Genomic DNA, 23,090 nt, shown 5'->3' on the forward strand with positions numbered 1-23,090 from the left:
TTGCTTTTGAACTGGAAGCTTTTGGGGCTCTGCTTTTGGGCATCCCTTGTAATCTTTAAGTAAGCGGATTAGGGCTCACTCTGCAGAGCATCTGGACGCAAAGTCTCAGAGTGAAACCCTAACCGCTCTTTGTACTTTGACATTGATTTAATACATAAAGAAATACTGAAAGGGGCGCCAGTCTTTGAGGCCAATACCTCTAGGCACGGAACTCTGCCGGGCCAATGCAAATCTATTGTGATATGTGAATTGTTTAGAAGTGGTTATTTGGTGCTGTGGTGATTGGTTCTTGACTTGGAGTGTCCAAGTCTGTTACAGCCCCTCCACCGGCTTCAGTAAGTTTGTTAGGTCTTCTTCTGTTAGGGTTTAGGCGACTCGGCCATCTTCAATAAGTTGGTCAGATCACGTCAGCACTTTGTGACATTGTCACGTGCACATCTAACCCTCTGTGCATGTGGACAAGCTACTTTAGGTCTAGGGTTCAGGTCAGCTTAAGAAGTGTTCTAGCACCTTTGTGAGCCTGTGCGCAGGCCGTGCATGTCCAGGCACTTAGAATAGTTGCATATCCTCTCGTTGCACAGAGCATGATCATCAGCATTACAGTTAGTAGCCATCATGAGCGTTTTACAATGGACAGAAATCATTTTCCCTATTTAAGCCATTTTTCACTTATTATTATTAAGTGACTTTGTTGGGAAACCGGGTAGGCCAAATTTGCTAAGTTAATATAAAAGAAACCTGGCAGTCACTCAGTAGAAGCAGAAGAAACCAAGAGAGCACAAGCAAACTCTGCAGCAGGCCCTCTAGTGTTTCTTCTCAGCAAGAACCTCTGCAAGACCAACGTTTTCTTCAAGCACCTTCAGCCCTAGCACCAGGACTTTCAGCATTCAGCGTTTGCAAATCAGCAGTTAGACCCGCGTTTCCAGCAATCAGCATCAGCGTTTTTAGCAGGCTGGACCAACGTTTTTCAGCAAGCAAATTTTGCGTTTTCAGCCCTGCAGTCCAGCGTTTCTGGCTTGCAACAATAGCGTTTTTCAGCCCCGACATAGCATTGTTTTCAACCTCTGAAGTCAGTGTTTTCCGACTTATATCATCATTGCATCATAGCATCAAGAACTTGTATCAGCACCTTTGTATCAGATTTGTGCAATCAATAGCATAGACTTCTCTCGCCATCGAGAGAGGGGCCCTTGGAGGAGGGTTTGACAACAGTCTGGTGTCGTATTCTTCTCTCTATCTCTCTCTCAGTCTCAACACCTTCATTCACAATGTCATTCACTTTGTTTGTGATCATTTGCACTCTCTCACTAAAAAAACGGAAGGCTCTCCCTTCCGTAAGTAAAAGGAACCCTTGAACACAGTTCGGAGCACTCATCTTGAGCAAAGTTCAACATTCACTTCCGTTGCACCTTACATTGGTATCAGAGCTTTGGCAGTCTTCTGTATCACTCAAGGAAAGAACCACAAGAAATTTTTTTCTTGTTGCGGTCGCACGTAACCCAAGTCCACTTGGGCGTGTCAATTCCTAATCGTGTTTTTGAAGAGTGACAAGAAACCCAAGAAAGAAGGGCTTGTCCGGCCTCCCCTCGTTCCTCTTTTCACTCATTGAGAGCGGACCGTGCACTTAGCGGGTGGCCAATCAACGTGAGGTGGGAAAAAGAAACCTTGGTGTGAGCGCAAGGCCGCAAGGGGTGCGCCCGCAAGAAAGAGTAGAGCTCGGGTAGGAGAAAAGCCTTCTCTAACACAGATTGCAAGCTAAAGAAAGAACTCGAGAACCTCGAGAACTCAAGAACCTCAAGGACTCGAGAACCTCGAGAACTAGAACCTCAAGGACTCAAGAACCTCAAGAACCCAAGAACCACAAGAACCCAAGTTCCTTGTGAGCTTAAGGACCCAAGATCTCAGTGTATGGTCATCACCCGAAGCGGAATGGATACTTTGCGTGAAGGTGATGAGCATGGAGGTGGCGAAGAAGAATTTTCCCCACCAAGAGGTTTTTCCAACCCTCCCCCTTCCTATCTACGCCACGGTCTGCACCAAATCCGATGGAGGCTTTGGTCAAGTCGATGATGGACATGATGCTACAACAAGAGATGCAACGCGCTACCTTGGAGCGCGAGCGCGAAGAACAACGCTTAGCCTTGGAGCATGAGCGTGAGCAAGTGCGCTTCGCGGCCAAAGAAAGACGGTTAGCCTTGGAGCGTGAGCGCGAGCAAGCGCGCTTGACGGTCGAAGAAAGACGAGCTGCCTTGGAGTTAGAGCGTGAGGCGCAGAGGGACCAACGCACGCAAGAGTTGGTCCTACAGGTACTCACCTCGAAGGCCGAGCCGATCAAAGATGTTGGTAGTTCATCAAGTAGCACAAGCAGAGATTCGGACTCCAACAACCCCGTCACTGAGAAGTTGACGTTCAATAAGTATGACAGTAAGATGGATGCTACTATTATTCATTCTTGGTTGCATCAATTTAATGCTTACTTTGCGACAACTAAGAAGACAAGAAATAGCAAGGTTTTGACGGCAGCCATGTTGTTAGACTTACACCACTCTGCTGCTTCACAGGTCTAGGACATACTTGTACGGCTAATATGTCTTCGGATTGGCCACCCTTAGCCTAGGTTGCTCTTGGTCTGGCCGCCCGAGTTTGAGGCCGACCGTCCACTTTTGTCCGAGCGCCCACATATATTTCCATATAGCATTTTTATGTTGGGTCAGGGGGATTTTTATCAGGTCTTGTGCTACCTCCCCTTGGGCACCTATTTATGGGGCCAAGGGGGGTACCCACTTCCACATCTCACAGAGAACACACATCTGATTGTATAGGCAGGGTCTTCTACTCATGGTAGTCATGGGGGGCTGATCGCCCCCTCCTCTCTCTCTCTCTCTCTCACACACACACATGGTATCAGCAGCTTCAGGCTCTCGATGATCCAAGGGCGCATCATCACATCAGGTTCTCCTCCCAAGATCAGCATAACCAGCGTTTTCATGCAAATTTTGCCAACGTTTTGCAAATAACCAAGCACACGATGAGATCTGCGTTTTTCGTCGCAGAGGATCCCCCTCCACCTGCGTTTTTGCAGATCAGGTCAGTGTTTTTGCATCAAGCTGCTAGCGCTTCAGTTCTGGGATCATTTCATCGCCGGAAACCTCCTCTGCTCCATCTGTGTTTTTAGCCAGATCTGCGTTTTTGGGTTTTCAGCCCATTTTTGGCGGTTTTATTGGTCACTTCGTGTCGTTGACATCGTCCACAAGTTGCTGGGCACCTAGGGTACCCGTCAAGCCTTCGTTTAAGCGAAAAGAAGGTTTTTGGTGCCAATAAGTGCAGCAAAAGTGGACTGCAAATTGACCTGCGTTTTTGCAGTAGGAGGGCAGCGCTCAGCTTCTGGACCCCGGATCTCGCCACCACCTACCCGGCCTTGGCATCCGGTGCCTCTTCAAATCTACAGATTTCAACCATTACGCCTTGCTGTTTTCTCTGTTTTCAGCCCATCTGGGGCAGTGACAATGACTCACCACCCTTCCTACGCCCTCTGCACCGCTCCGGACCCTGCTAGAAGCGTACAAGCAAGCTGAAAATCGATGGACAGCAACATTTTCACCACCTCGCAATTGCGTTTTTGGGTGGACAGCAGCCACATGGCTTGTGTTTTTCACAGAGGATGAAGTTACCTCCTGCCAGGACACCATCCGGTGGTGGTCCGTGTGGTCTCTCCGTGACTGCTGCAATACACGGTATCTTCGACATCGGCTTGATCATCTACGGGCGTACGATCCTTCGGAAATCCATTCATTCCAGCCATCATTCGGCGGTTGCTCACTCCAGAGGGGGTGGTGACTTGTGGTTTGCTATGGACACACCTATGCACTCATCAAAGGAGTTCACACGAGATATGGCCATGCTCATGGCATATGGGATTCCGACATTCCCAAGGAGGACACCACCATCTTGGGTGGACAGACACTTACCACTTGACGTCGACACGTCAGATCACTTGCTTACACAGGAGCATCTACATGGACTTAGGGAGAGGATCTTGGATCTCTTCTTGGACAGGTTCATTGCTTGGATCTACAGACTAGAGTGGACTTCAATGCTTTGGACTCTCTTGGAGAGTTTACCCGCAAGATGCGGGAGATCAAGCATCATCCCACGACTACATCACACCGAGTTGTGGTTTGGTGGCGTTGTTGGCACGGATTTTGTTTTGGTTGACACCGGAGAATTGGAGGCAAGAGATACAGGCAAGACGGCGCAGACAGATTGGTCTGGCCTTCCTTCTTCTCAGAGGATCTTCACAGCGTAGACTACTTAGTAAGGCTTCCCTACTTCTACAGGATGATTACGGTGCAGACAGCTTGAGCTGACCACACCTCTTCTCAGAGGCCCTTGCACAGATTGTTGAGTCTGGCTCATAGTAACAAGGGACGCCCTTTTTCGGGCTTCCCGTCCCCACTTGCCGTCCAACCCTCTTTTTTACACTAAAAATCCATTTGAGCCCCGTCCCCCTTCCCCGTCTCGGAATGCGTCCCTTGTGACTATGGTCTGGCTTTTCCCTCATCTTGGATTACCCTACCTACTCACAGGACACCATCCGGTGATGGTCCGTGCGGTCTCTTGGTGACTGCTGTAGCTTACAGTAGCTTCTACAGTGCAGACTGTTTAGTCTGGCTTTCCTTGATTCGAAGGGAGTTTACGGCGCAAATTGCTATATCTGGCATTCCTAGAGTTTTACACAGCTTAGCCATCTGGCCACACTGGGTCACAGGTTCATGCATTGACAGGCTTCCAGTCATTCTCATGACGGTTCTTGGGCTTCTCCATTTTCTCTAGACGGTTCGACTACAGACACCACAGATCCTATTGGGCAGGACACTTGCAAGTCTATTGACACTTCTTTCACGACAAGGAGTTGTTTTCACACTCAGTTCGAGACCTTCACGCAATATCTTCACACTGTATCGGCGGAGTACAGCAATTTGCTACACTGCTCGCGACGGCACTTTACCATAGAGATTTCTTGGCGGTTGAGACATCCCAAGACTGCTGCTACACTCGTGGAGTATAGTCCTTCAGTGGACATCGCCGCAGACATCTTCATCATTTGCCTCACATCTTCGGCTTCACGCGGTTTGTTCAGCATCAGGTGTTGAGAGGGGGTGTTAGACTTACACCACTCTGCTGCTTCACAGGTCTAGGACATACTTGTACGGCTAATATATGTCTCCGGGCCATAGCCTAGGTTGCTCTTGGTCCGCGGCTGCCCGAGTTTGGGGCCGGCCGCCCACTTTTGTCCGGGTGCCCACATATATTTCCATGTATCATTTTTATGTTGGGTCGTGGGGATTTTTATCAGGCCTTGCCCTACCTCCCCTTGGGCACCTATTTATGTTACCCACTTCCACATCTCACAAAGAACACACATCTGATTGTATAGACACGGTCTTTTGCTCATGGTGGGCTGATCGCCCCCTCTTCACCGTCTTTGGCATTTGTGTCTACTCTCTCTCTCTCTCTCTCTCTCTCTCTCTCTCTCTCTCTCTCTCTCTCTCTCTCTCTCTCTTTCTCTCTCTCTCTCTCTCACACACATGTACCTTGCAGGTGATGCCATTAATTGGTACCACGCATGGCAAGAGGCACAGTTGACCGCGCACCTGGAGGAAGCCGAAGAAATACACCCCTTTCTTTCAATTGGGCCGACTTCCAAGACAAGCTCAAGGCGCGGTTTATGCCTCCTCAGTACCTAGCGCGGTTGAAAGAAGATTGGCGCAATCTCCAACAAAATGGTATGCCAGTCATGTCTTTTTCTAACCGTGTTTTGCAGCTCGGCACCCAATTACACAAATCGGATGATGAGCACAAAGAGGCGTTCCTTTTTGGGTTGGACGGATATATCAAGTTTGATGTAGAAGTCTTCGACCCTGTGGATCTCAACAAGGCGGCAGCAATTGCTCTCTTCCAAGAGATGAAGCACAATAAGGGAAAGCCCAAGGAAAACAACTCTTCTATAAGTACCTCTCAGACTCCTCGGAACCCTCAGAACGGTAAGAACAGTAAGAACGGTAACTCTTCTAGCCAATCTTCCTCTAATCCTTCGGAAAAGAACTCACAAAATGAATCTAAGGGTAAAGCTAAAACACCTGTAAACATAAGCTAACCCCGGATGAAAAAGCCGCAAAAGGAATTTTAGGAAGATATATAAGCGCAAAAGAACAAGTCTTTTATGCTAAGGAAGGTCGTTGTTATCAATGTCACGTCAAGGGTCACATCTAAGGAACTCATGGCATCGACAGCTACCACAAGCACTTTAATGAACCAATCTGAATCTTCACATGTTTCTGACACACACATTGATAAGTCTCTCTTTAAGTGTTATGGTCATGTGAAGGATTAGTGTTTTGTCATATTGTTTGATTCAGGCACTATGCATGATGTGATTAGTGCCCCTCTTGTAGAGAGAGCGTGCCTAGAGGTTAGTCAGACATCTCCTCTCCAGGTGTCGGGCTTCGCTCCCGATATGGACTCTCTCATAACGCAAGAGTGCCTTAATGTGTTGTTTACAGTACAACAAGCTGCCTTCCGTAGGAAATTTGTCGTGTCTCCTCTTTCACGATGTGATATGCTTTTGGGCATTAGATGGTTTCGTGAGCATAATACTCTCATTGATTGGGCGGACAATACTCTCACTCTAAATGCCAAAAGTGACTCTCCCATGATTATTCGTGGTGAGGAGGGTCTGCATTCTTTGCCCTCTCATTTCTCATGTGCAGGCGAAGCGTGAATTACGCCGAGGAGCACAAGCAGCATTCATCTATGCCTCTCTAGTTACCCACAGCATTCAGCCTCCAGACAGGTATTCAGCTTTGTGTACCAAATTTAAGCATCTCTTTTTGCAGGATGATCTTCCACCCCGTCTCCCACCCGAGCGGCCGGAGGACCATCGCATCGAGCTTACGGATGGGACACAACCTGTCAGTAAGGCTTCCTACTGTTTGAACAAGACACAAGAAGAAGAGTTAGAGCGGCAACTCACGGAGTTGGTGGCCCAAGGATTCGTACGTCCTAGTGTAAGTCCTTTTGCTGCTCCTATTTTGTTTGTCCGCAAGAAGGATAGATCGTCTCATTTGTGTTTTGATTACAGAGCATTGAACAAGATGACCGTCAAGAACAAGTTTCCGATACCTCACATTGAGTATATCCTCGATAGGCTCAATAGGGCAAAGGTTTTCAGTAAGGTCAATCTCAAAAGTGGATACCATTAGGTAAGAGCATTCAAAGACCACATCTACAAGACCGCTTTTCGCATAGAGCAAGGGCAATGGGAGTATGTAGTCGTGCCTTTTGGATTGACAGGTGCCGTGGGTACATTTAACAGTCTCATGGTAGGCCGTTTTGGCGATATGGTTGGTGTATGTGTGTTCATCTTTCTGAATGATATTCTCATTTTTTTCTGCATCATGGGAACAACATGAAAAGGATGTCGAAAGGGTATTAACCCGTTTGGATGAGTGTCAATTGTACATTGCAACTAAGAAATCTGAGTTTTTTCTCACTGAAGTCACTTATCTGGGTTATATCATTTTTGCAGAAGGCGTCAAGCTAGATCACGCGAAGGTGGAACAGGTACGTAATTGGGATTTGCCCACAACTGCATATGATGTGCGTTCTTTTCTTGGTTTATGTGAAGCATATAGTTCGTACATAGAGAATTTTGCACGCATTGCCGCACCCATGACAGATGTTTGAAAGGGGTAAAGACTCGTCGACAATGCGTGGATTTGCTCGAGGCAGCCATTGAGGCTTTCGCAGCTCTCAAGGTTGCGGTGACAGACGCGCCGTGTCTTATCCTTGCCTCTTGGGATGACCCCTTTGAGGTATGGACGGATGCGAGCAATGTCGCCATAGGCGCTGTGCTTCAAACAGCATGATCGTCCAGTTGCTTTCCATAGTCGAAAACTCAATAGTACGGAAAAGAACTATTCAGTTTATGATAAAGAACTTTTGTCTGTCATTCACTCTCTTAAGCATTGGAAGCACTTTCTGTATGGTAGAGAGTTCACAGTTCGCATAGATCACCAAGCCCTCAAGTGGCTCCAATCTATGCCTAGTGCACATAGGAGTGATCGCCAAGCACAATTTTTTGAGCAATTTGGAGGTTTGATTGAGTATGTGCCTGGAAAAGCTAACCATGTTGCAGATGTGGTAAGTCGCAAAGGACAGATCCTGGCTCTTGAGTCAAGATCCACAGTTTCTCTTCAAGGTGTGTCTTTCGACAGCATGAAGAAGTAATACGCAGATTCCGAGTTTAATAAGCAATGGTTGCAGGCTCTTTGCTTCCCAAGGGCCTAGCAACTATCTCATTCATGATGGTTTGTTATATTTTCGTCACCATCTATGTGTGTTGCCCTCTCTCAGGACAACCGTATTGCACGATGCACATGACTCTCACGGGTGGTAACAGGGGAATGAACACCACTCTGGAAAAAACAGAAAGATTCTTTTATTGGCCTAAAATGCAAAAGGATGTGTTTCGTTATGTCACACAGTGTACTATTTGTCAAAAGGTAAAAGCTCCTTGGAGTAAGCAACAAGGCCTCTTGCTTCCGCTGCCTATTCCCGATGGACCTTTTCAGGATATTTCCATGGATTTTGTGACTAACCTTCCACCTAGTTTGCATTCAAGGAACACTCAATGTTTGACAATTGTTGATCGTTTCAGCAAATTTTGCATGGCCACAGTTATCGCACAAGATGTAGCACGGTTGTTCATAAAGCATTGGTACCCCCTCTGTGGTTTGCCAAAGTCGATTGTTTCAGATAGGGATGTTAAGTTCACGTCTAATTTTTGGCGCGCACTCTTTGAAAATTTTGGCACTAAGTTGAATTTTTCATCGACTTTTCATCCACAGTCAGATGATCAGACAGAGGTCTACAATCAGTTTTCTTTTGATGTTTTAAAGTCATCATGTACAGCAGTCTCATTGGGAGCTCTATCTCCCATTGGTTCAGGCTATTTTGACCAACTCTTTTTCCTTTGCCATCGGTCGAACTCCGTATGAGGCAGCTTCTGGCAATCCGTTCCAGTCACTTTTGACTCGCTCAATCTGTCAAATGCCTAATGCCAACGCTAAAAGTCAGTCGTTGGATGAGATTTCTGAGAGTGTGAAGCTTCGGCTAAGCAAGGCTCAGGAGTCTTACTCACGACAGGCTAACAAGCATCGTTAGGATGTTTCGATCAAGGAAGGGGATTGGGTTTATTTAAGGATCATAAAGCAACGTCTTAAGCAAGTTACAAAGAAATGTCCTAAGTTATCTTTTAGAATGTATGGTCCATTTCCCGTCATTAAAAAGATAAATGAGGTTTCAATGAAATTGCAATTGCCTAACTCATGGTCAATGCACAACGTTTTCCATGTTTCTTGGTTGAAAGTGTTTCAGGAAACACCTCCTAAGGACATTTCCAAAGAAGAAGAGCCGAAGATCATCGATGAAGCTAAGTCATGGAGCCGGAGCAAGTGTTGTTGCATCGGTTTCGCCATGGTTCAAAGAAGCAAGTCAAACAGTACCTTTTGAAGTTCAAGGATCGAGGAACCCACGAGGCAGTTCGATGAAAGATTACCCCAAATTGTTGGCAGCCTACAAGGAAGCCATTGTAGATCGGTACCCACTTTAAAAAGGAGGGGATATCACGTGCACATCTAACCCTATGTGCATGTGGACAAGCTACTTCAAGTTTAGGGTTCAGGTCAGCTTAAGAAATGTTCCGGTACCTTTGTGAGCCTGTGCGCAGGCCATGCATGTCCAGGCACTTAGAATAGTTGCATATCCTCTGGTTGCACACAGCATGATCATCAGCATTACAGTCAATAGCCATCATGAGCATTTTACATTACACTGAACCCATTTTCCCTATTTTAGCCATTTTTCACTTATTGTTAATAAGTGACTTTGTTTGGAAACTGGGTAGGGAAAGTTTGCTAAGTTAATATAAAAGAAACCTAGCAGTCACTCAGTAGAAGCAGAAGAAACCAAGAGAGCAAAGGCAAATTCTGCAGCAGGCCCTCTAGTGTTTCTCCTCAGCAAGAACCTCAACAAGACCAGCGTTTTCTTCAAGCACCTTCAGCCCTAGCGCCAGGACTTTCAGCATTCAGCGTTTGCAGGTCAGCACTTAGACCAACGTTTCCAGCCATCAGCATCAATGTTTTTAATAGGCTGGATCAGCAGTTTTTAGCAGGCTGGACCAGCGTTTTTCAGCCAGAAAATTTTGCGTTTTTCAGCCCTGCAGTCCAGCGTTTCTGGCCTGCAACATTAGCGTTTTTCAGCCCCGACATAGCAACGTTTTCAACCTCTGAAGTCAGCGTTTTCAGCCAGCAGTCATCAACGTCGTCATCGTCCTCGCCGTCGTCCCCAACTTAGATCATCATTGCATCATAGCATCAAGAACTTGCATCAGCACCTTTGTACCAGATTTGTACAATCAATAGCATGGACTTCTCTCGCCATCAACAGAGGGGCCCTTGGAGAAGGTTTGACAACAATCTGGTGTCGTATTCTTCTCTCTCTCTCTCTCTCTCTCTCTCAGTCTCAGCACCTTCATTCACAATGTCAGTCGCTTTGTTTGTGATCATTTGCACTCTCTCACTAAAGGAACGGAAGGCTCTCCCTTCCATAAGTAAAAAGAACCCTTGAGCATAGTTAGGAGCACTCATCTTGAGCACAATTCAACATTCACTTCCGCTGCACCTTACAGACATTAGCCCCCTCTTGTAATCATCCACGATTAGATCTACAATACTCGATTAAGTTAGTTCAAAAATCTGAGGGTCATTTCAAGGGTCAATCTATTCTCTCATTCTGTATTGGCGCTCTTGTATTCTGCCATAGGAAAGTTAGCCATCACACCCAAACGGCATTGATCTTTAAAGGGGTGTCTTGATGCACTAAAATTACAAACCGAAGCAATCTCACCTAATTTGGAAAAATTTATGGCACATCACGATGCAACACACATGATTACAGATGCACTCAGAAGACATAAAGACATAAATTGAGGTCCTAGGCCATGAGAAATTCAAAGCCTACACTTCCCCCATGAATACACTCCCGAAGAATCGAAGTCTGGGCCATGAGATTCAGAGGCCATATACAACCAAACGGTCCCCACTTTGCACCCTGAGTTGTTGAAAGGTTCCATTTACAACTAAACGAGCAGTTATTCAGATCATTCCATCCCATTCTCCAACAAAGTTAGGGTTTGGTTCCTTTCATAAGGTTGTAGCCAACCACAGCATGTTCCATAATCTCTTCCATAGGAGAAACTTGTTTGGACAAACAATATGTAGTAGACTTGGACACCCCAAGCCGAAGATCTAGTGCAACACACGCGAGAGAAACTGAAACAATTGCAAAACTCGGAGAAAAAGATGACACGGCACGGCGGAGTTCCGCACCTAAAGGTCCTGACTCCAAAGATTGGTGCCCCTTCTCGGTATTTCTTTATTATTATGCTTCAACAAGTATAATGTCCAAGGGTCCTCTCTCTCCGTAGTGCTCCCAAGCAAATCTGCCAAAGAGGGAGGCCCTGGCACACTTATGAAGACCTAAAGCAGTTACATGAAAAGCAGAAGTCTAAAAGCATCTGGTAGCCAAAAGCTAACGCCCTCCAAGGGTTGTTTGTACGCAAGCCACGTCAGCTGATGTTAGCATAAATCGCGGCACAATTTGCAGCAGTCCGTTTGAATCCATGCTTTATTTTCTGGGTTTTGAGCCCCTTAGCCGGTGTAATCATAAATTGGTACAACTTTTAAGTGAGTTCCTTAAAAAATTAGGCCACTTAGATAGGTTCTCTAATTTGGTTAAACTTATGTTGGCTCTTTCGCTAGGGTTTTGGTCCCCTTTTGTCCGAGCTCTGTCCTTTAGGCCATGCCACGTCATCACTTTGTAAAATATCCCCCTCTTGCGCCTGCAAAACAGACATAGGACTAAAAAAACTAGTTCGACAGACATTGACTCTAAGTACTGGTGTACTAGACCACATATATCAACAAGCACTTGTACAAAGACGACAGTCACTAAACATTCACATTACTATCCTCGTCAAAATCTTAGATGAGAGTCATGATCATTGTAACTTATTTAGCAATCACATCCAAATTGCGTTGATGTCACGTGACACATCCAGCCCTACGTGTCCGTGGACAAGCTACAGCACGACAAGGGTCCAGTCAGTCCAGTCAGTCCAGATATAGAAGTGATCTGGCACTTTTATGAGTCTGTTCGCAGACCGTGCATGTCCAGACACTTAGTGTAGATGCATATCCTTTGGTTGCACACAGCATGATCATAAGCATTCCCATCAAAAATTTTTAGGAGAATTTTCCAGTGCATTTAGCCTATTTTACCTATTTTTGACATTTTTCACTTATTATTTTTAAGTGACTTTTGTTGGAAAGTAGGTAGAGCAAATTGAGTAAGTTTGTATATAAGCAAACCTAGACTAGCACTAATTGGCAGAAGAGGCAGCAGGAGCCCAAGCTCAACAGGCAACTTCTCAAGCAAGAACCCCTTGGTGGACTTTCCTCCAAGCAAAGACATCCCCACACCTAGCGTTTCCTCATCCAGAAGTCATCGCCAACAGACCCCAACATCTAGCGTTTTTGCGGATTTTCAGCCCTTGCAGATTTTCAGCCAGTCATTTTCAGCAAGTTTCCCTAGCCATTCAGCCCCACAGTAGATGCAGATTTTCAACCATAAGGACCAGCAAATTCAGCGTTTCCATAGCGTTTTCGGCAACAGCAGATTTCAGCCCATAGCGTTTTTGGACAGCAAATAAAAGGTTGCAGATTTCAGCCCTTAGGTCGGTCTCTCCATCACCGTCGTCGACACCGCCATAGCCTAGACTTGCATCAGTCACATGCATCATCATTGTACCAGTTTGTGCAATCAATAGTAGACCACTCTCGCTGACGAGAGTGGGGTCTTCGGAGGAGGGTTTTACAACAGTCTCTGGTGTCGTATTCTCTTCTCTCTCTATCTCTCAGTCTCATACACTTGCACGCACAGTGTCCATTCATTTTGTTTGTGATCATAGCATTCTCTCATTAAGAACGGAAGGCTCTACTTTCCATAAGAACAAAAGGAACCTTGAGCACAGTTCGGAGTACTGATCTTGAGCAAAGTTCAAACATTCATTCCACTGCACCTAACAGTTGATCTCTGACAGATGTCTTGATTGTCTAAATCTCGTTACTATCATATCCACACCACCCTCAGGTGAACAAGAAAGAAATGTTGCAATCATTTCTTCTTTCAAACATGCGCTCAAACAATACAGACATAAGAGAGCACATGTAACAGATTCATATTATGAATTCCCATTCCAAAGTACTTCTTTACATATAGCCATTCAGCATAATATTGTCAGTCCATCAGTATCCTTGAAATCTCAAAACAAACAAGTAGCTCTTTTCCATCGAGGTAACATGTGACAAAGGAGCAGAGTAACTCTCCTCTTGTATAGTCCGCACCGCACCAGATTCAACTTGTTGATTCATTGATAACTCTTGGAATAGTCGGTGCTAAACCAAAAGCTTCAAGGTAAAGCTCTAAAATCTGAGGAGTATCTGCTAGGTCTTCCTCCTCCATCCACTTGGCATCCAAGGCGGGATAGTTCCTAAACTTGACTAAATACCAACGTGTCAGCTTACCTTTCACTTTCCTTCCCTTGTGAGCCAGGACCTGTTCTGGAATAAGAATCTCCTCTGTCTCTTCCACTTCGGTCTCCTCCTTTGGCTCCCTGTCCACTGGCACTTTACCTTTGAAAGGTCTCAATAGACTCATATGAAATGCATTGTGAATCTTCTGGTAACTTTAGTCTAAAGGATACATCATTGATCTTTTCTTGGATCTGGAAAGGTCCATAGTATCGCATACTTGGCTTTGGAAAAAGCCTCTCCTTACCCTTCGGTTTCTGCAACCGTGCCTTCTCGAACCGTAGTAGCACCCAATCATCTTCCTTCAGCTGTAAGTATGTCGATGCTTGTCTGTTGCCTTCTTATGCCGTGCTTGAGACTTCTCCAGAACCTCCAGTACCTTGGCAAAAGCAGTGTCCAAATCCCATGTATACTGATATGTTTCAAAAGTTTTATCTTTGGTGCTCATAATAGGTAGAACCTTCTTGACACTCTCAATAATCTCAAATGGTGCCTTCCCCATAGACGTATGAACCGTGCTATTGTAGGCAAACTCCATTGTAGGCAAATACATCTCCCACTGAGTTGTACGACTTTAACAAGTCCAAGACCACGGAATTGGCTACCTCCGACGACTGCTCATTTGTCTGTGGGTGGAACGAGGACGAGAATTTAAGGAGTGTGCCTATATTCTCCTCCATTGCTCTCCAAAACCAGCTCGTGAAACGGGGATCTCTATCTGAAACTATAGATTTAGGCATACCATGTAATCTGAAAATCTGTGAGATAAACAGCTTAGCCAGATGGTCGGCTTTAATTGTCTTCTTTACCAGAATAAAGTGAGTCTTTTTGTTGAATTGGTTGATGACTGCCCAGATGCCATCATGCCCACTCTGAGTCTTTGGAAGATCAAAAATGAAATCCATTGCTATACTCTGGGTCTGTACAACTGCCACATCATTTGCAAAATTCCGTATTGCTCTCCAGGTCGACGAGCAGGACTGCCACGTCATCAGTTTGTAACATACTGTCACCAGCGTGTGACTACTATCTATCCTTTTTGTTGATTTCTTTCTTATTATCTATTTACTTTCACTTTTTGGAAACACCCCTCGGGAAATCTAACTGCCCTGCATTGCATAGCTAGTGTGGAACTGTCCAGAGGGAGTCCAGGCCTGAGGGCAAGAGAGCACTAAGGTTGGACAAGGACTATGGTTAGCCAAGTGGGGTCATTGACTAGCCAAAGTGGAATCCTTTGCTACAGAGGCTACATTTCAGTTTTGGATGTGGCCGCAGTGTACAAAGAGGGTCGGATGACCTAGAAAGATACAATGGCAGCATCTCCTAAAATTTAGGGAACTGCTATTTTGGGACCTGAAAATGTCTTCGCGTCATTACGTGCAGTTTGACATGGGGATCATTTTGTTACTCTGTGGCCAAGTCAACAGAGGCTGCAGGTGAGATATTTTTAGACCCGAGGGTCTAAAGCGGGAAAATGCACAAATGAGTGACACTTGGCACTCTGAGGCCAGTTTACTACTTATAGAGAAGGCAAAAACGTGATTTATAGCTGGGAGGCTCATTTTGCAAGTCTCTGTCACAGGTTAAGAGCTATGGAGTGCTTGCTTTCCCTCTTATGCACAGTGCGGTGCCAGGAGTGATGCCCTGCACGCTACGCACTGCCCTCTCTCTCCCCTTTGGCAGTATGTTATGCCCCTCTAGTGGGCTCTTCATTTGACCAATGTACAATTGTGTGGGTTCATGCGCGATTGCCGAGGCAAGAGCCTCTTGCACAGGTACTGGATTAGCTAGCGGCTAATCCCCCCGCAGGTACAGGTGAATTCGGAGAGGTTTCACGCCAGAAATCTCGTCCGATTCAAAGGGCAAGTAGCCCTACAGGTGCGGGAGCTCGAGGACTTGCTAAGGATGCGACCGGCACGCGAAACGGAGCCCGAAACAGTGAATTACAGCCTGCTGTGTATTTTTGCAGGTTTAGGGTTTTGGCCCTAAACGGACCCTAATACCCCCAGGAGGTTCGGGGACGCAAGGGGACCGTTGTACAGGTGATCTGGCGCATTTTCAGGGCTGAAAACAGAGAATTCAGCGTGCTGCAGATTCTCGCCAGGTTTTGCAAAGTGCCCGTATGCGTCGGGAAAGTCAATCAATGCGTGGGAATACTGACCGTGAAGGGTTCTAGTACAGTTATGCTGCCGAAATCGGGCTGGAACAGTGGAAATTCAGCCGAGTTTGTGCGGGGCAGCTTGTAGGGAACCACAGCGTTTATTCCCTCTTTTGAACAATAAAGAAATACCGAAAGGGGCGCCTAAGTTAGGGGCCAATCTGGTGTCCGTCTACTCATACAGGTGCAATCTAGCAGCCTGTATCCCTCTCCCCTTTGTTGTGTCTTGAAAGTACAGGTAAAATAGACGACTAATAATGGGTGAAAGCTAAATCAAGGTTTAAAGTAAAGTCTACCGCCCTTTTTGGATTGAACAGGCCGGTTTCATGGTTCCATCGACGGGATTAAATCACTTTTTCCCATAGAAGTGAGCCTTGGTCAGTTTTGGGCTTGAAGACACAGGGGATCATAGACGAGACACAGGGAATTGTAATTATGGCTGACAGACCAGATGATGTGACTGAAGAGGTTTCCTCTTCACAGGGTCAACAGACACATGAAGTGGGTGAGTCCTCAAGACCACCACAGACTGATGATGATATATTCAGGACCCAGTTGGTTACTGCTGTGGCTATGTTCACACAAGTAATGCAGAACCCAAGGTTTTTAGCCTTTCTGCAACCTCCTGTTCCGTCTCAGCAAGTTGGGTCACTGGATCATATTCAAAAGCCTGTTAAGGCTCGAGCACAGGTGATTCATACCGCACAGTCAATGGAAACACCTGTACACTTGACGGAGAACATGCAGTCTCCACAACGTATGCCTAAGGTGCAAGAACAGGTGGCTGAGATGCCAGTTTTTCAAGCTGTACCAATTCAGCCCGCCACCTTTCAGCAGCCTATAGCTGGTTCTAATGGGCAGGGAAGCAACTTACAGGCTATGCAACAAGTCTTCCCACCACCTTCAGTACACCCTGGCTATTTTGGAGGTGGATCCGTATTCCAAAGCATGGCTGGTCATGCACCTGGAAATCAGTTTTATACGCCAGGAACAGTGTTTGCGGGTGCTCAAACGATGATGCCTAACCCCATGTACAGTGTCATGGGTATGCAACCAGGGTTTCAAAGCACTCAGGGACAATTTGGGATGCCACAAGCAAATTTTGGTATGGCTGGAATTACAAATCAGCAGCCAAATATGGCATTTCCAGGTCAAGTTAATAGCGGCCAAGAAACACAAATGAACCCTAATAGTGTTCCTATGTTTCAGTCACTTCCATATGACAATTTAACGCCGCTGGAGAGGCCAACTCCGTACAAAGAAGGTGGCAAAGGAGTGTCATTCACGACCTTTACAGGGTTTGATGACAGGAAGAAGGCTCTTTCATTCCTCCAGCAGTTTGACAAGGCCTATGCAGGGGGAAACTTTACAGAGGCTTCAAAGGTCCGCAAGGCAGCCACTTTCTTGACAGGGAATGCGGGACAATGGTGGACAACTTTATTGCTTCAAGGGCAAGCTCCGTCCACATGGATTTACTTCAAGCAGATTTTTGCAGCACCATGGTTATCTGATGATTTCGAAGCAGATGTCATGACAGAATGGCACCAGCTTAATGCTGCCACTTGCAGAAATCTGGATGATTACAATCGGAAGTTTTGGAAAGCTCTACTTCCAGTAACTTCCTATAGGTTTGTGCCATTGACAGAACAGATTGAAAAATACTGTTGTGGCCTACCCAAAGGATTGAGAAAATACTGCACAAAGACCAAAGTCACTACTTTGACGCAGCTCATCGAGGTAGCAAACACTGGCAATGGTTTGCTCAAGGGAGAAGATTGTGAATTTAACACTGGCGTCAAGGCAGGATCAGGCAAGAAAAATTCAGCCAAGAAGCACGTTCCCAATGAGGCTCCTAAAGGGACTCAGGAGTCGGCCAACACAAGGAAAGACAAAGCTACGGCTGAATCAGAAAAAGGACCAGCAAAGAAATGGAAAAGACGTTTTCCTCGCAAGTCAGAAGAGCAAAAGAAGGTCCTGAGGACAGAGAACAAATGCTTTATATGTGAGCAGCCTGGCCACATTGCTTACAACTGTCCTACAAAGAAAAGGCCAGCTGATTCTGAAGACAAGGAAGACAAGAAAGGAAAGAAGCCCATGGCTGGTCTAGTGCCAGATATGGTGGGCGACAAGCCAAATTCAGATGCAAGTGAGCTTTGCAGAGCATGGGGAAAGGTTAGGGATCAAACAGTGCTTATCTTCTTTGATCCAGGTGCCAAAGCCAACTTCATTTCCCCAGAATTGGCTTCAAAGTTGGGAATCAGACCTGAAGAGATGGGGTATACAGCAGAGGCAGGTTTGGCATGTCCTGGCCATACAGAGGCTGTGACACCCATCATTGGAAAGTTGCGTCTACATATCCAGTCCTATGTAGATGCTGAAGAATTTTACATCATGCCACTGGACGGATGTGATGTGTTGTTAGGTATTCCTTGGTTATTTCGTGTACAGGGAATCATGGATGCCTACAACAAAAAGATCACTGTACAGAGCAGGGGAAAGACTCACATTCTGGATGTAAAGCTTAAAGGGGAGTCTATTCCTACTGTATCAGCTTCTGCTATTACTTCTGTAATGAAAAAGCATCTTTCTGCGTACTTGGTTTTTGCACGTGAAGTGTCAGATTGTGATGAATCAAATTTATCTGTGCTAGATAAAGAAAGGTCAATGTTTTTACAACAGTATAGTGACTGTTTTTCCGATTCATTACCATCTCAATTACCGCCAGAGAGACCCGAGGACCATGCGATAGATTTGGTGCCAGGCTGTAGCCCACCAAATAAGCCTCCGTACAGGGTTAGTGCGGCTCAGCAGAAAGAGATAATGGGCCAAGTACAGGAGCTGTTAGAAAAAGGGCTGATTCAGCCCAGTTCATCTCCATTCTGTTCTCCAGTATTGTTGGTGCAGAAAAAAGATGGCTCATGGCGTATGTGCATCGACTACCGTGCACTGAACAAGAATACCATCAAGAATAGGTTCCCTATACCTAGAATTGATGATATTATGGACAAATTAGAAGGAGCAGCTATGTTTAGCAGGATAGATCTAAAGAGTGGGTATCATCAGATCCGCATTAGATCAGAGGATGTGCACAAGACTGCTTTTAGAACAACGTTTGGCCTTTACGAATTTTTAGTGATGCCCTTTGGTCTCACAAATGCTCCTGCTACGTTTAATAGGATGATGGACAGAATTTTCCGTCCACACCAGCAGTTTGTTGGTACGTTCTTTGATGACATGATAGTCTATTCAAAGAATGAAGAGGAGCATAGGCATCACTTGGCCATTGTGTTCAAAGAGCTACGCAGTCATAGGTTGCTCATCAATGCAAAGAAAAGTGAGTTTTTTCTGGAAGAGATTCACTTTCTGGGACACATTGTCTCAAAGGACGGTGTCAAAATGGATCCTGCAAAAGTTGAAGCGATCAAGTCATGGCCAAATTTGAAGACGGTGCATGATGTCCGAAGCTTTTTGGGACTATGCTCCTATTACAGAAGGTTTATCCGAAATTTCGCTGAGATTGCTTCACCTTTACATGCTCTTCAAAAGAAGGCAGTCACCTTTAGATGGACACAGAAAGAGATTTCAGCTTTTAATCTCTTAAAGGAAAAGATGACTTCAGATCCAGTCATTGTGTTGCCAGATCTTAGGAAGTCATTTGTTGTCCAGTGTGATGCCTGCGGTAGTAGCATTGGTGCTGTGCTAATGCAAGATGGCAGGGTAGTAGCCTATGAGAGCAGAATTTTGCAAGGGCCAGAGATGACCATGCAGGTCTATGAGAAAGAGTTACTGGCTGTGATTCATGCGCTCTTAAGTTGGAAACACTACCTGCTAGGTGCAGATTTCGTTGTCCAAACGGACCATCAGACCTTGCGATACTTCTTGACACAGACAAAGTTATCTGAAAAGCATATGCGATGGGCAAATATCTTGTCCATGTTCCATTTTCAGATTGTGCATGTGGAAGGCAAGAAGAACGTTGTGGCTGATGCCTTGTCAAGAAAGCCACAAATTTCAGCTGTGTCGATTCCTTATCATCATGAACTTGATGATATGAGAGAACAGTATGCAAATGATGAAGATTTTGCAAGGGTCTTCGAGCAACTAATGGATGGACAACGTCATGAACACTATCTTCTTAAAGACGGGTTCATGATGATGCATGGCAGATTGTGTGTCACAAAGCCATTGCGACACAAAGTTATGGAAGAGAGTCATGTCCCACCGTATGCAGGGCATCGTGGTATCGATGCTACAGTGAAAGCGGTTGAGACATTCTTCTATTGGCCTACATTGAGAAGGGATGTGGATGCCTTTGTGCGAGAATGCCTAATATGCCAAAAGGTCAAGTTTGACAGGCAAAAGGCACCAGGGTTATTGCAACCACTACCTATTCCAGATAAACCATGGGAAAGTATTGCTATGGATTTTATCTTTGATCTTCCGAGAACGCAGACAGGAAATGATGGTATTTGGACCATTATTTGCAGATTCAGCAAACAGGCTCATTTTATTCCTGTCAGGAAGAAGATAAAGCCAGATCAGATGGCACGCTTGTTTATGAGCAATATTTTCAAGTATCATGGCATGCCACAGTCGATTATTAGCGACCGTGATCCACGCATGACTAGTTTGTTCTGGAAAGGCTTGTTTGAGAATATGGGTACCACGCTCAAATTCTCTTCGTCATTTCATCCTCAAACAGATGGGCAGTCAGAAGAGGCAAATTCTACTGTCCTAGATCTGCTGAAGTGCTATGTGTCAGAGCATAAAGGAAAGTGGGAGCAGTATTTGCCATTGGTGGAGTATGCATACAATAATACAGTGCATTCATCAACTGGCAAGGCACCCTTTGAGATAGTTGAAGGTGGCAAGAAAGTTCCTCCCATACTGTATACAAAGGACAAGATATTTGAAGCAGATAAGTATGTTCAAGACATGGATGAAATGTACAAGAAGGTCAAAGTGGCCTTAGAAAGGACTCAGGCAAAGCAAAAGAAAGCAGCTGATCGTCACCGTCGTGAAGTGGTATATTCACTTGGTGATTGGGTGCTTCTACGGTTTGAAAAGGCAAGGTTAAAGAAGATGAAGGGCAAGGAAAGACTCTTTCCAAAGCTCAGCATGCGTTACTATGGGCCTTTTCAAGTGTGCGACATAATCAGTGATGTTGCATATAGGCTGAAATTGCCTGACGGTTGGAAGATTCACAATGCGTTTCATGTGAGTCTTCTCAGACCCTATGTGGGTGATGTGCCAGAAGATATGCCAGCTGAAGATCAGCCGGAAGTCGAGGAACTTGACGAGATCTTGGTCCCTGAACAGATTTTGGCACACAAAGAAAGGAAAGTGAAAGGCAAGGTTGCTAGGCGTTACTTGGTAAAGTTCAGAAACTATCCACCAATGGATGCTAAGTGGATGGAAGAAGGTGAACTTGCAGAGTCACCAACTGTGTTATCACTTTACTTGGAAGCCTTCGATTTGCAACCTACCTTGACCCCTTGAGTTTCAAAGCTACATGGATTGTCAGTGTGACAATGGCTTCTGAAACAAATGATGTACATGGTATTTAAAGTGAGCTCAAATCAAATACCTGTTACATGAATGTTAGAGCTGTACAGATTGTCAGTTTGGCAATTGCTCTTATGGAATGTCCAAAAGTTTGGTTAGTGCTATAGAAGTGAGTATTTCTTGTCAGTCTGTCAAGGATACAGTGATTGCTTCTATTAAAGAGTACATGTGTAACTGCATTCTTAAACTGTCGGTTTGGGTATGCTCGAAAGTGTTACGGGATCCAACGTGTACTATAAGACAGTGGCAAAATGTGCAGCTACCATTTTGTCATTGGAAAGTTAGTGACTCAAAGCAATGGCAGAGTGCGAAGCTACCACTATGTCATTGGGACAGGGTTCACACGCAGGCAATACATGAGTCGACGAGGTGTTGAATACACCAGGGTTGACAATGAGCATGTATGTGTCGTATATGTGTCGACATGTGTTGAATACATCAGTGTTGACAGTAAGCATGGACGACATAGATGCAAACGAGGACGTTTGAGATTTCAAGAGGGGGGTATGTCACCAGCGTGTGACTACTATCTATCCTTTTTGTTGATTTCTTTCTTATTATCTATTTACTTTCACTTTTTGGAAACACCCCTCGGGAAATCTAACTGCCCTGCATTGCATAGCTAGTGTGGAACTGTCCAGAGGGAGTCCAGGCCTGAGGGCAAGAGAGCACTAAGGTTGGACAAGGACTATGGTTAGCCAAGTGGGGTCATTGACTAGCCAAAGTGGAATCCTTTGCTACAGAGGCTACATTTCAGTTTTGGATGTGGCCGCAGTGTACAAAGAGGGTCGGATGACCTAGAAAGATACAATGGCAGCATCTCCTAAAATTTAGGGAACTGCTATTTTGGGACCTGAAAATGTCTTCGCGTCATTACGTGCAGTTTGACATGGGGATCATTTTGTTACTCTGTGGCCAAGTCAACAGAGGCTGCAGGTGAGATATTTTTAGACCCGAGGGTCTAAAGCGGGAAAATGCACAAATGAGTGACACTTGGCACTCTGAGGCCAGTTTACTACTTATAGAGAAGGCAAAAACGTGATTTATAGCTGGGAGGCTCATTTTGCAAGTCTCTGTCACAGGTTAAGAGCTATGGAGTGCTTGCTTTCCCTCTTATGCACAGTGCGGTGCCAGGAGTGATGCCCTGCACGCTACGCACTGCCCTCTCTCTCCCCTTTGGCAGTATGTTATGCCCCTCTAGTGGGCTCTTCATTTGACCAATGTACAATTGTGTGGGTTCATGCGCGATTGCCGAGGCAAGAGCCTCTTGCACAGGTACTGGATTAGCTAGCGGCTAATCCCCCCGCAGGTACAGGTGAATTCGGAGAGGTTTCACGCCAGAAATCTCGTCCGATTCAAAGGGCAAGTAGCCCTACAGGTGCGGGAGCTCGAGGACTTGCTAAGGATGCGACCGGCACGCGAAACGGAGCCCGAAACAGTGAATTACAGCCTGCTGTGTATTTTTGCAGGTTTAGGGTTTTGGCCCTAAACGGACCCTAATACCCCCAGGAGGTTCGGGGACGCAAGGGGACCGTTGTACAGGTGATCTGGCGCATTTTCAGGGCTGAAAACAGAGAATTCAGCGTGCTGCAGATTCTCGCCAGGTTTTGCAAAGTGCCCGTATGCGTCGGGAAAGTCAATCAATGCGTGGGAAT

The 23,090-nt window shown here is 45.7% G+C and overlaps 1 protein-coding gene across 2 annotated transcripts in view; it reads right to left on the reverse strand.

Moving 5' to 3' along the window:
• The window catches only part of LOC147417630 (glucosamine inositolphosphorylceramide transferase 1-like), a 132,371-nt gene that overhangs the window by 93,726 nt on the left and 15,555 nt on the right, over positions 1-23,090 (reverse strand). The gene's annotated exons all lie outside the window — the stretch shown is intronic.

The sequence above is a fragment of the Adiantum capillus-veneris genome, chromosome 30 (assembly GCF_014529385.1).
Source record: "Adiantum capillus-veneris isolate H3 chromosome 30, ASM1452938v2, whole genome shotgun sequence".
Lineage (NCBI taxonomy): Eukaryota > Viridiplantae > Streptophyta > Polypodiopsida > Polypodiales > Pteridaceae > Adiantum > Adiantum capillus-veneris.